Here is a 14,614-nt window from a genome sequence, read left to right as displayed (position 1 = left end):
AATATTAACGTCTAACTAATATTTTAATTGCAACATTCTAAAGAATATATAAAATCTACACAGAATAAGGAAAAAATATTTAATTGGAAAATTGATCCATTTCTAATTTGTTTGGAAAATCTAAGGCATTAAAGCTTAAAAACAAATAAAACAAATAAAACAGGGTATGGACTTGAATTAGGGGGTTTGTTTGATGAATTCAGCAAACCATAAGGGCCCATGAGGCCCAAAACGCTGCAGCTGCCCCCCAGATTGGGCCAAAGGGGCGAATCCAGCCCAACTAGTTGAGATAACGGACGAAAGGGAAGGAGACGAATGGCCTCTACCTCTCTTCCCAACATCCGGCGGTCATTACTTCTCATAAATGAATGAGAAATTTGAAAATTCATTTGGAAGACCAACAACTGTCAACACTTATTACCAAAATAAATGTCCTCCCTTGGTAAAGCAACGTACAGGAAAAGCACAGTCCACGAAGTTGCCTTTTAATTTAATAAAAAAAAATCAACTCAGCAAGGAAAACGTGAATACTTCATTCTCTCCTCCTACTTAAAAACTTTCACTCTCTCTCTATGTTTTCATTTTCTCCTCCTCTGTTCCAACACCAACAACACTATCGAATTAATCATGACGGTGAGAAACCTAGACGGCATTCCTATGTAGCAATGGCGGCACCGTCGTGAGCGCCCATAACTCAGAGAAAGAAAACCTAAACTTACCCAAACAAATACTCAAAAAAACAGATCTAACCACGTAGTTTCCAAATCAAAAACAAAAATCCAAAGAAGCCGAAGCAACAACAAAACAACACAACAGCAGAAATCTCATGTAATAATCATGGGGGTTATGGCGTTTGAGGCGACGTACACAAAGCGGTAGCATCAAATCAAACAAAGGGAAAGTTTAAATACCAAATGGGAGCTAGTCCGACGTTCGAATTCCGGCGAGGTGAGATAAATGATCTTTAGTGTCTTTCGAAGTTCTCCTTTCTCCCTTCTGATCTCTCGCCTTCTTCTTTAACGATTTGGTTTTGCTTCGGTTTTGACAGGGGTCTAGCTCGAGCTTGTTGAGCTTCGATGTGAAGATCTCAACAAGTTCCCAACGGAGCTTTTTAATGAGGTTTGGAATGATTTCTCCAGAGTAACGTTGCAGAAAATTCGGATCCCTCTTCAGTGGATTTCACTCCCTTCTTATAGAGAGGTGGTACGAGGTTCATACGTCCTTATCCTTCATGAGCTGGCAAATCTATTCAGAATCATTCCGTTAGAGAGGAATTTTTGGGCTGGATTTGGTGGGGACCAAGGTATGTGAGTCATTTTCCTGTTTTGTCTGTAGTGAAATCCTTCCAAAAACGTGTGGCCTTTTGTTGAACTTTTCACTGCCTCTTTACTGCTCTAAAACACATGCTTGTCAAATTATTTACTCTTCTGTAAAATGGAATTTTCAACTGATGCTTGACCTTTAATCATTTCTTACATACAACGGCTTTCTAATGTCAGTCCCATTTGGTTATGGATGGTGACAGGACCGTTAATTTGAGCTGGTACGCATTCATCTTGAGATAATACGTAGCGGATGTCGGATTTGTTGCTATCACAGTGTGCTGTCACCAATTCTCGTATTGTTGTGAATTGTTCTTCAGGTATGACATTTCCTGTTGATTCCGTGTGGTGTCTTAGCTATTCATCACTTTTGCTTATGGTTTTAGTTGCAGCTTCATGTTATTTTGGCTTGACTGATTGTTGCATGTTTTGGATTGATGCACATTGCTTGACAATTTCAGGTTGGTAATTCGGATGGAAGCAAAGCAGTGCATACTGATTGATTGATCAAGGTGAAATGCTGCCTTTATGTTGCAGGTCACAATATGACTCCCTCCTACCAGGTTTGTTATTTTGTACTATCGTATATGACTGCAATTTGAAATGCTCGATTGTTGTGTGTTATTGCCTTTATACTGAAGTGCATTGATACTTGCAATGTCTTTGATGTATGCTGCTGGACTAGGTTGAAAATTGGTCATTTAATATGCTAACTGATATGCCTTGGAATTTTCTTGTGAGGATTGCTGAGACTTTTGTTGAACCTTCCTTTGATGCTGGATTTATACTTCGACAATAGGTACCTTGGTTTAATCTTGGTATGTGGCTAATTCTTCTTGCTGCAGGTCGGGTTCTCCAGTTAGGCCTGTTGATTCCATGGTTATGTTGAACATGTTGTCTCGACCAAGGTTTCCTCATCCATCGGCTTGTATTTCAAAGTTCTGAAGCGGGTTTGTGGCAGAACTGCTCAAGGTGCTTGCCATCCTATATGTTCTGTTTATTCATCGTGATATTGTACTGATGCATTGTGGGGTGTGAACCGTGTGACAAAGGATACGCAGTGGCCCCTCTGCTGCAGAAGACCTGCAGACTTGCAGTTGCTTGGCCAAGGCGGATTGCAGCCCTCTTTGATGTTTGGTGGTCAGAATGCTGTGGTTCGTGATGTCGAAATGTGGCTCCATTGTTTGTAGCAGCACACGCATTGTATTGTAATGAGCATGTACAAGTTTCAAGCCTGTTTCAATTACGGTGTGTTTTGATCATGCCGGTTTTATATTTGCTTTATTGCTTGGCTTAGCCTCTTTTCTTTCATTCAGAAATCCATACTCTCTGTTAGAGCAACATTTACAAATGAAAGAAATCTCAGTAAATGTTTTGATCATGGCAAAAAAAGTAAAAACAGTATTATCATTTCCAAGAGCAGTAACACTTATTTTTCTAAAAAAGATGGAGCACCATTATTGAACAGTCACGTAAAACGCAAGGTCATTCCCAATTCAAATATAAGGGGTTATTTGAGGATTATCAAAGCCAACCACTAGTTATTCAACCATGTCTTCCCAGAGTAAATAAAATCAGAATAACATATTGCCATGCGGAATGCCACATCTGAATATATCTAGAACGACATAGGCGTTTATGCAGGACTGCAAAATCTACATTTGGAGGTGGCTATTTTCAGTCATAGTAACCAATGAAAGCGAATCCCCTTCCAATCAATCTTACCAGCACAATACCATGCCTAGGTTTCCATGCAAAACAGCAATGCCTGCATCTTCAACCTTTAAGTCTTATTTGTTCCTTCATAGTTGCTTGTCATAATCAAGTTTCTTCTTTAAGGCCTTACAACGACCAAGAATGCTAGTAAGGCAAGTGTAAAACAATTGCTTTGACAAAAGGTTGTATTTCTCAATTGTAGTAGGCTCCTGAATGTACTCTTTGCTTCGTTCCAATCAATTACTTGTCGTAAACATTTCCATGCCTGGATATAAACTGTGATGCTTGACATGCTTTGATTGCAACGACTTTGACTTTGATGCCATCAAATCTTGTGGAGTGAATGAATGCAGTAATTGGAAATTACGTGTCGGCACTGCTGCTTCAACAATCAAGGATGCGGCTCTTTATGGAAACTCAGCTCTATAGACTTTAACCTCGTGCGTGAATTTTTGCTCTCTTTTTACATGAATAATGAATCTTCGGACATGTAGCGCAATAGATAGTATGACTTTGACTTAATCATGAGTGATACCCAAGATTTAGGACCTGAATGGCTAGTGACACTCATGCAACATAGGCCCGACAAAGACTGAGATGTACCATGTCTTAAGAGTTCAAACAGTAGATGAAAAATAACTTATATCAAAACCAAGAGTCATGAGATGAATGAATGCTTGACCAAAACTTTAAAATGCCCGGACAAAATTGGGGTATGACAGCTGCGCCCAAAACTGAAAAGCAAGTCCGAGGTTTTCTTGGCCGCTTGAATTATATTTCCAGATTCATATCCCACATGACTGCCACATGTGCGCCGATATTCAAGCTCCTTCGGAAAGATCAGTCTCATGATTGGACCGAGGATTGCCAGAAAGCTTTCGACAGTATCAAAGAGTATTTGTCTGAACCTCCGATTTTGTCTCCGCCTGTAGAAGGAAGACCTCTGATCATGTATCTGACTGTTCTTGAAGACTTCATGGGTTGTGTCCTTGGTCAGCAAGACGAATCGGGAAGGAAAGAATCTGCTATCTACTACCTGAGTAAGAAGTTCACTGATTGTGAGTCTCGATACTCTATGCTTGAGAAGACGTGATGTGCTTTGGCTTGGTCCGCTAAGCGTTTACGCCAGTACATGATAAATCATACAACTTGGTTGATATCCAGAATGGATCCGATCAAGTATATCTTCGAGAAGCCTGCTTTAACCGGGAGGATTTCCCGTTGGCAGATGTTGTTATCTGAGTATGATATCGAGCATCGAGCTCAGAAAGCTGTCAAAGGTAGTATCTTGGCTGACCACTTGGCACATCAACCGATTGAAGATCATCAGTCTGTTCAGTACGACTTCCCAGACGAGGAGATTCTGTATTTGAAAATGAAAGATTGTGACGAGCCTACACTCGATGAAGGTCTAGAACCTGGTTCCAGATGGACGATGGTGTTTGATGGCGCTGTAAATCAGTACGGAAATGGAATTGGGGCAGTAATCATTACTCCTCAGGGCACACATATTCCTTTTACAGCAAGGCTAACTTTTAAATGCATGAATAATATGGCTGAGTACGAAGCCTGCATTATGGGATTAGAAGAATGCATTGACCTCAGGATCAAGCACCTCGATGTGTATGGTAATTCGACCTTGGTTGTCAATCAGATCAAGGGTGAGTGGGAAACGAATCATCCCGGTCTTATTCCATACAGAGATTATGCGAGGAGGATTTCAACGTTCTTTACAGAAGTTGACTTTCATCATATTCCTCGAGAGGATAATCGAATGGCAGATGCTCTTGCTACGCTTGCTTCAATGATTGTGGTCAAGTATTGGAATGAAGTTCCCAATATCACCGTGATGCGCTTGGATAGACCAGCTCACGTATTTGTAGTTGAAGAAGTACAAGACGAAAAGCCTTGGTACTTTGATATCAAGAATTTCTTTCAGAACCAGGTCTACCCGTCTGGGGCATCTGTGAAAGACAGGAAAACTCTGAGAAGGTTGTCAGGCAGTTTCTACCTCAGCGGTGAAGTGTTGTACAAGAGAAATTTTGACATGGTTCTGCTCAGATGCGTGGATAGACACGAAGTAGACCTGTTGATGACTGAGGTCCAAGAGGGTTCATTTGGTACTCATTCCAATGTACATGCCATGGCTAGAAAGATGCTGAGAGCAGGCTACTATTGGCTGACAATGGAGTCTGACTGTTGCAAATACGTGAAGAAATGCCACAAGTGTCAGATTTATGCGGACAAGATTCATATTCCTTCGACATTTCTGAATGTGATTTCATCACCATGGCCTTTCGCTATGTAGGGAATCGACATGATCGGCATGATTGAACCGAAGGCGTCCAACGGACACAGGTTTATTCTCGTAGCAATTGACTACTTCACCAAATGGGTCGAAGCAGCGTCGTATGCGAATGTGACTAGGCAGGTGGTCGTGAAGTTTGTCAAGAATCAACTAATATTCCGTTATGGTGTGCCTGATAAGATCATTACTGATAATGGATCTAACTTGAATAACAAGATGATGGAAGAGCTGTGCAGTGAGTTCAAGATGAATGGGGTTGTTGAAGCTGCTAACAAGAATATCAAGAAGATTATCCAGAAGATGACAGTCACGTACAAAGATTGGCACGAGATGCTGCCATTTGCTTTGCATGGATATCGTACATTTGTCCGCACTTCAACAGGGGCAACCCCTTTTTCTCTTGTTTATGGTATGGAGGTTGTTCTCCCAGTAGAGGTGGAGATCCCATCAATGAGAGTCTTGATGGAAGCCAAGTTGACTGATGCTGAATGGATTCAGAGTCGTTATGACCAACTGAATTTAATCGAAGAGAAGAGATTGACTGCCATGTGCCATGGTCAGTTGTATCAGCAGAGAATGAAGAAAGCATTTGATAAGAAGGTCAAGCCTCGTGTGTTCCGAGAAGGTGACCTTGTGCTCAAGAAAGTCTTGTCTTTCGCGCATGATTCCAGGGGCAAGTGGACTCCAAACTACAAGGGTCCATATGTTGTCAAGCGAGCCTTTTCAGGCGGTGCTTTGATGCTTACAACAATGGATGGGGAGGATTTCACTCGTTCTGTGAATTCAGATGCAGTCAAGAAATACTTCGCCTAAAATAAAAATAGAATAACTCGCTAAGTTGAAACCCGAAAGGGCGGCTTATGAAAAAATGAGCGTCTCGGTGGAAAACCCGAAAGGGCGATCCAGGCAAAAATTAGAGACATGAAAAAAAAAGTATATTTGCATCCCGCTAGATTGAGTACCTCACCCTAGGGCAATCTAGGAAAAATTTAGGGATTTGGCAAGTAACTGCATCTTGACAAGACTGTGTTCTACATCTGTCATCCGCCAGAGATTCTCGATTCATCGTCAACCGAAGCGTCGAATACATCGAATCCGGAATTGGTGGAGAAATGGTCATTATGTTCAATGTAGCCCTTTCCAATATATATCACCGATTTCAAACTTGTACAGATCCATGGAGTCTTGCCATTTGCAGACTACCATTCCATCAAATAAATTTGAGCTTTTATCCAATTATTTGCACTCTTATTTGTTTCTACTGAACAAATGTTTTGCATGTTTTAATTGATAAAAATATCATTGTTTTTCAAAATAAACAAACTTTTCACAATAACAGCTTTTAAACAAAGTGAACATTCACAATGATCAAAGGATACTTAAGAAACTCTCAGTGCTCTCCCAAGGGTGGTATGATTTCCAACAAGGTAAGACATTTGTTCATATCTCGAGATAACTGTATCTTTTTCCTGTAGAACCTTTTATGGTTTCTCCTCAGCGAGGTTGCTCAGTGCAATGTTGGTTGAAGTTGTTCAGCTTCATTTCCCTGGCAGCACAACATTCTTCCTCCAAGACTCTACTAGCCCCATGGTGGTTTTCATCCCCAGTAGAGTGCTGTTTTAGCCCTATTGTGGTTTACATCCCCAGTAGAATGTTGTTTGAACACTTTTGTAGGTCAGTCCCGAGCAGAGTGTTTGTTGAAGACTTCAACTTTCCTCTTCAGCATTATTCTCTCCCTAACATGGGTGCTTTTCTTTGGAAGATTCGGTATTTAGCGGGTTGACATCCCAGTACTTCGTCATTTCCTCGGATAGATCCCTAACGGAGTTGTTGGTAAGATGAACTACATCTATGCTATCTATCCCCATCAGAGATCTGGTTGCTTCCTGGCATCTCTGATCCCTAGCGTGAGATGCTGTTGCGGAGTTTCTGCCTGTGCATTGAACTCTTTTCTCTGGTGGTGACTGACGATCCCTCCGGAAACCTCTTGAGGCCTTCCTCCCCTACAGAGATTTGGTGATTTCCTAATATCTCTGATCCCCAGAAGAGTTGCTTGTGTGGCAGGATCTACTTGTGTGATCTTTTCTCCCTCAGAGTGGGTCTTCCCCAGTGTGTTTGCTTGGAGTTGCTTTCGTGGCAGTTCTTGCCTGTGCAACGAGCTCTCTTTCCCAATTGAGATTGATGATCCATCCTTGCAGATGATCCTTGTTGTCTTTGATCCCGGCAAATTGGATGTTCTCCGGCGATCCTGGCTTTCTCTTTCGAGATGTAGTACCGGGCGTTTGATTCCTGGACCTATTTGTGTTAGATATGTCTGTTTTGTCAGCATTCATCAAACATAAATCAAGCATATTCATGCATACTTTCAACATTCGGATATTCATGTTGCATACTTTTGCCATATATCTTTTGATTGTTGTCTCCTGCTAATTGGTGATATAGATCTCCCCAGGAGATTTCCCCAAGCAGATGTCGGGTGTCTAATCTCTCAATATAGAGTCAGCCCCTTAAGCAGAAAGTGTCTGCCTTTCCTTCTACGTTTCCCCAATGAGATATATCCTCGTGGATGACGGTTGTTTCCGTTCCCTCCCAACACACATAATGGGATGGGTTTTCCCTTTTGAGTTCTTTCCTCATTAGGATGAGTCTTGATTCAGTTTGCCTTTTTGGATCATTCCTAAATTGGCCTTTTGTGGCTGTCTCTTGTGCTTCCCTGTGGCATAAATGAATAGTTGCTTACCAACCGACACTCATTCATCTTATCCTCAGTGGAACTTTGGCCTTCTACCTACTAACCGGTAGTCGTAAGTCCTATCTGTGTGGCCTTCTACCTACTAACCGGTAGTAGTAAGTCCTATCTGTGTGGTTTTCTGCCTACTAACTGGTAGTTATAAATCCTATTCTTTTTTATCCCCTAGCAGAGGTAACCTTTGTGGTTCATTCTGGTTGATGGCGGATTTTGTGGTCTTCTACCTACTAACCGGTGGTTGTAAATCCTATTTTCTCGCTTTGTTCCTCAGCGGAATCTTTGGTCTTCTACCCATCATCTTGGTAGTTGTAAACCCTATTTTCTCTTCTTGCAGAGTTAACCTTGTTGTTCATCCAAACCGATGACGGTTGCTTTTCCGTGGTTTTCTGCCTACTGCCCGGTATATGTAATCCCCTCTTTGCGGTTATCATTACCCAGTTTTCGGTATTGATATTCCTTCTCCCTTTTGGATATTTGCTCCGAGTAAGCAATTTTATCCTCAGCGGGTCCTCTTTCATTCACCGTTTGCCGGTAATGTTTGTTGTCCCTTTTGATTGGTCATCATTGTCATACCTAGTTTGGTATCCCGATGCCTTTCTTTTTGGTTGACTTATCCTTTAACAACCTACAACCCGGTTATGGATAATCTTCCATGCGAGTATATTATCTACGTTTTGACGGCTATAGATGATATATCTCATACACTCTTCGGTCGAAGCCTTTCGTGTTTCCCCAGTCGAGTAAGATCCGTTGTCCCTTTGCGGAATCGAATATTCTACCCCTTTTGTTTGGATAATTGTCGTATGCTTGCAATTTATCCCCAGTGAGTCATCTCTCGTCTACCCTTTTGTTGTTGGTAACGATTGTTTCTCTTTTCGGTTGATTTATCCTTTAACAACCTACAACCCGGTTATAGATAATCTTCCATGCGAGTGTATTATCTACGTTTTGACCGCAATAGATAATATATCTCATGCGCTCTTCAGTCGAAGTCTCGTCCTTCCAGTTGAGTAAGACTCGTATTCCATGTGGAATCAAATGCCCATCCTATAAACAAGTTTGCTTTTCTAGCTTTCTTCAAGGTGATGAGTGTTTTGGAACACAAACCAATTCACGAATTCGGTTGATTTATCCTTTAACAACCTACAACCCGGTTATGGATAATCTTCCATGCGAGTATATTATCTACGTTTTGACAGCTATAGATAATATATCTCATGCACTCTTTGGTTGAATCCTTTGTTTGTTTCCCCAACTGAGTAAGATTCGCATTCTTTATAGAATCGAATATCCATCCTATAAACAAGTCTGCTTTTCTAGCTTTCTTCAGGATGATGAGTGTTTTGGAGCACACACCGATTCACGCCTTGGTCGGTCACCTGTTATATGCCTACAACCCGGTATCCTTGGTGTTCCTTCCTGTCTGCTCCCTATTACGACCTTGGTCCCCTGCGGAGTCAGATTTTTCCTGAGTCGAAATATACCTTTTTCAGGTCTTCCTCAGATGTTTTGGTCGATGGATATCTCTGACCCGTACACAGGTCTTAGATATTCATTCTTCCCGAGTTTGTTGCTCACTAACCGGTAACATCTCATCCTTTTGCTTCCCCTAGAGAGTCTTTGTTAGATTTCCCCAGCGGAGTTGTTATTGAGATTCGCTTCTTTGCTGTATTGGCATAACTCCCAAGTACATGCATTTTCCCGGTAGAGTTGTCTTGTCAGCTCTTTCCCCATTCTGAGTCCGGATTTTCATCCGAAGTATCCTTTGTGGATAGTCTTGCTGTGTTGGCGTATTTCCCAGCACAAGCATTTTGAGTCAGCTTGAGTCTTTCCAATGGATTTGTTTCCCTTTGGAAATCTTTTCCCCAGTGTCAGTCCTTTACTTCCCAGTAAAGTCTCCAGTTTCAAGTCGTGTCCTGCTCACGCATTATTTTCTTCTCTTATCCCCATAAGAGTCTCGTCAGAGTCTCTGTTCCACTAGGAAGTGCATCGTTCCTGTGGATTTGTCTTTCCTATTGATTTTCTCTTCGTCTTTGTGGACCCATATTCCCCACAGAGTTTGTTTGTTTTGCATTCATACATTTGCATCATGAGGTCTCTCAGGGACCAAAATTTGTCTCATTGTTGTTATTTAAGCCCATTCTACCGCGTCAAGATGAAGATCTTAACCTTCACTTCTCTGGCTAGAATGACCTTAAATAGGGGCATCTGTAAGACCCTAATTTTGTCCCTAAGATCCCCCATGGCATCATATCATAACATTGCATAGCCTCAAGGATCATTGGACACCTTGCTTCCTTTCCCTGTGGGTGGGATCTTTTTGAGAGTGGTTCTAGATCACCAAGCATTGCTTGCTTTGTATATCATTGTTTTTCTTGTTTAATCACTAACCAAAATGTACAAAAATATGTCATTAACCTTTGTTACTTGCAACTTAAGCAGTCATCAAGTCAGGCAATTCAAGGTTTTCCTTTGTACAGGAGGTGATGGTATTTTCTTGCTTGGAGGACCACATGTCACTATCTTGAGCTTATAAGAGCTATAGGTTCATTTTGGAGCAAATTCCCCAAGTGGTTGAGGCTCAAGTTCATCAGAACATTCTCAGGTCATCTAAGGACCAATGCAAGTCAACTGAAGGTTTTGAGTTGGGAAATTGAGTTTCTTCATCCCATTCATGTTCAAACAAGGCCTATTCATCATTTCAAACATCCACATTGATGATTTTGAGGTCAAGTCAAAAGTTTCCCAAAATGGAAAGTGACCTGTAATTTCAAGTTTCCAAAAATAGCAAGTTTTTGGACCAACTTCAACTTGACTTTCCAACATCGAAAAAGCTGCAAACGAATTTTTTTCCAACATGAAAGTTGAAGATCTCTCTCTCCCATTTCCAAAAAGTCCACGATCATAAGCATATGATGAATGTTTGAGGAGATATGATTAAATGATTTCCAAGTGTGCATGGAACTTCAACAAGCCATAACTTTTGATCTAAAACTCCAATTTGAGTGCTTCTTTTTGCATATTTCTCCTTATGACCTATAATTTCCAAATCTATCATTACATTGCATGAAATTTCATCACATGACCATTTGCTCATTCATGCTCATTTTGGAGGGAAATTTGGAAATTCAAATTTGGTGCATTACTGAGCTAAATACCATTGCCATTGTGTTCATAAGAGGATTTGAAGTGAAAATACTCATGCACATGCTACTGTTCACGTGTAAATTTGCATGGCACCTCACATTTTCCAATTTTGGTCATACACCCCATTTTCACTTAATCCCAATTAACACAAGCCTAATCAAAATTTCAGAGTGATTAGGAGATGGTATATAAGCTTAAGCATTACAGAATTCTGGAGTTTTTGCTCATTCTAGATCCAAAATTTCTCTTCCCTCCAAATTTTTCTCTCCATTGAAACTTGAAAATTTTCCACATAGCACTGGGATTGCTGTTTTGACTTTTTGCTTTGCCTTTGATCCAAGGCTTTGCCTTAGGGGTTTGTACTCATAATTTGAGGTTTGCCTTTCAGGTTCAAGCAATTAGTCCTAATGGATGATGTGATCTCCTTGCTTGAGATACAATTTGCTTTGTTTAACTAATGTTGATTGTGTTGTAGGTCTCTTGGTGGTGGACTCACTTGAATGAGTGCCTTTTATGACTTGCATGTTGTGTATATTGGAAACCACTGGTGTTGTTAATTGTTTGGTTTGTGTGAATGTGAATATTGACTTGTTTGATTTTCTTACAGGTACTTTAAGTAGCTTTAACTCATTACTTGAGTTGCTTTGCTTTGCTTGTGGTTGGCATACCACTTAGGTAATTTCTCTAACTCCATGTAGTCTGGAAGCCCTGTCGTTTCTGTTTGGCAGGCATTTGGCTGAAGTCCTCCTTAAGAGGCAATGTCTGTGATTGTTTATATTTGTGCCATATACTTCAAGTCCTCCTAAGTGAAGAGGCAATTGGCAGATAGAAGGGATGTGCAATCCATCCCCTACTATTCAGTTGAGTCTTTTATCTTGCTCGCACTACGTGCTGATGCAGTTGAATAAACACCCAAAATCTTGTATATAGAGTCAGTCATTGTGGAACAGAGTTCCTCATTCTGGACTCCCACACCTTCTTTGATTCAAGCTCACCCCGCCCAGGGTTAAGAGCTATGAGGTCTAATCCTCATTTTCCATTTCATCTGCTCACCCTGACGGTCAATGTCAGTGGTTAAGAGCCTCAGACACCCCTTCCAGTATTTGGCTTGTTTGTCAAGGTCGATATGACCCCTTGACTAAAGCCCAACCTTGTATGAGCCTCTTGGTTGTGTATAGCGTGTGATAATTGATTGTTTGTTTGCTTATTTGTGCATCATTCATATGTTTGTTTTGCATTTGTTATGTGTTTTCTTTTGAGGAGTCAGATGTAAGACCATTGATTGACTATCTGTTTCCTATTTTGTTTTATGGAGTCAGATGTAAGACCATTGATTGGCTATCTGTATCCTATATTGTTTTGTTTGAGGAGTCAGGTGTAAGACCATTGATTGGCTATTTGTTTCCTGTGTTTGTTTCTTTGTGGAGTTAGATGTAAGACCATTGATTGGCTATCTGTTTCCTATTCTGTTTCTTTGTGGAGTTAGATATAAGACCATTGATTGGCTATCTGTTTCCCATGTTGCTTTGTGGAGTTGGACGTAAGACCATTTATTGGCACTCCGTTTCCCATTTGTTTTCGAAGTTGGATGTAAGACCATTTATTGGCAATCCATTTCCAGTTTTGTTGCTCCTTGAGCTTGCTTACTTGCTTATTGCTTTGTTGCCTATTCCAAAGGATGGTACTTGCTTGGATCATCTACATATGATCTCAAGAGAGGAACTCCTAATGAAGTTTTGCTCCTCATCCCCACCTTTTGTTTTCTTACAACCTCCACTTGCATTTTAACCCAAACCAGAAAACTTTTGCGCAAACATTTTCACTTATTTTCAAAACTAGAAACCTAGGCCTTAAGCCTTTGATTTTCAAACTTCACTTTCACAATACTTCTTCTGAATTGAACTTAATGTCAACTTTGACCATTTTTGTGAATACTTCTAATTGGTTAATTCCACTCACTCAATTACTTTTGTGGCCCTTGTCCACTTCTTAATCAAAGTTTTCATGCATTTGCCATAGATCTGAATTATCTTAGTGGTTGATGTAAATCCACCTCATCCTTAGTGATCGAATCGTAAGTCTTCCATACTGATAACAGGGTTAACCCCTCTAGTATGTCGAAGTTATTCTCACATGGTGGATTGTTGGTTCAGGTTGAGTTTTCTCCCTTTGATAATGAAAGACCTTAAGGCTTTTGTTTAAAATCAATCCACTCACTTTTTGGAAGTCTTTTAGCCGAACTACAGCATTTTGATCCTTATCTTTCATGAAAAGGTACGTAGGTAATGGGTTCATCCATCCAAACACAAAAATAATAAAAATTGTATATTATTTTCTCATCCCTTCAATCAATCTTTGCACAAAAATATTTCATAAAAAAATAATAATACAACATTTGTGAAAAGAGGTTCCCTAGGAGTACCTAGGATGCATTGGGTGTCTAACACCTTCCCTTTGCATAATTACCCCCTTACCCAGATCTCTGTACCCCTTTTATTAGTTTTCTTTGCAAAACTTCTTAGGCTTTTGTTCGCTTTCTAGCCATTCCTTTGGATAAATAGAAGTGCGGTGGCGACTCTATCTTTGTATGCTTTGCTTTTGATTTAGTCAATAAATCATAAAGTGATGAATACACCGCTACAGTTAGCAGGTACAACAGGAGGGTCTCGCGGCGTGATCAACTTTCTATCGATCAGAGATGGATAGAGTTCGGCATAAGTCATCGGAATTGGATCAAAGGTGACCCTCTTCCTCTCGTAGCTGGTGCTGGCATTGTTATTGTTATTTCGAGGCTGGTAGGCCTGCTGTTGTGGACGCTGTTGTTGTTGATGATACTGTTGAGTTTGCGGTTGTTGATAATGTTGAGCTTCCCTGAAAACAGGTGCTATATGAGCCACTTGATGTTGATTATTAATTGGGCGAGCAATCTTCTTCTTAATAAAGGGTCTTCTTTTGTCATGGGAAGACACAGCATGTGCCTCTCCCTCCTTCTTCTTCGCAAAGCTTCCATATCTCTTTGCTGAAGGGCCTTCCTCTCGAGTTAAGCGTCCTTCACGGACCCCTTCTTCCAATCTCATCCCCATATTTACCATCTCGGTAAAATCTGAGGGAGCACTGGCTATCATCCTCTTGTAGTAAAACGAGCTCAAGTTCTTCAAGAAGATCTTGGTCATCTCTTTTACCTCAAGGGGAGGCACTATCTGAGCTGCCAATTTACGCCATCTCTGGGCGTACTCTTTGAAGGTCTCCTTATCCTTTTGCGACATTGCTCTTAGCTGGTCCCTATCAGGAGCCATATCCACATTGTATTTATATTGCTTGACGAAGGCCTCGCCAAGGTCGTTGAAAGATCGGATGTTCGAACTCTCCAAA

At 40.8% G+C, this 14,614-nt stretch overlaps 1 pseudogene; it reads right to left on the bottom strand.

Annotated features, from left to right (window-relative positions):
- Positions 1 to 2,999: 2,999 nt before the first annotated feature.
- Positions 3,000 to 3,528, bottom strand: LOC127136631 (uncharacterized; annotated as a pseudogene).
- Between the last annotated feature and the right edge of the window lie 11,086 nt (positions 3,529 to 14,614).

This window comes from Lathyrus oleraceus, chromosome 4, assembly GCF_024323335.1.
Source record: "Lathyrus oleraceus cultivar Zhongwan6 chromosome 4, CAAS_Psat_ZW6_1.0, whole genome shotgun sequence".
In the NCBI taxonomy this organism is placed as follows: domain Eukaryota; kingdom Viridiplantae; phylum Streptophyta; class Magnoliopsida; order Fabales; family Fabaceae; genus Lathyrus; species Lathyrus oleraceus.
The sequence above is the reverse complement of the archived record's forward strand: the minus strand, read 5'-3'. Positions and strand labels throughout refer to the sequence as shown.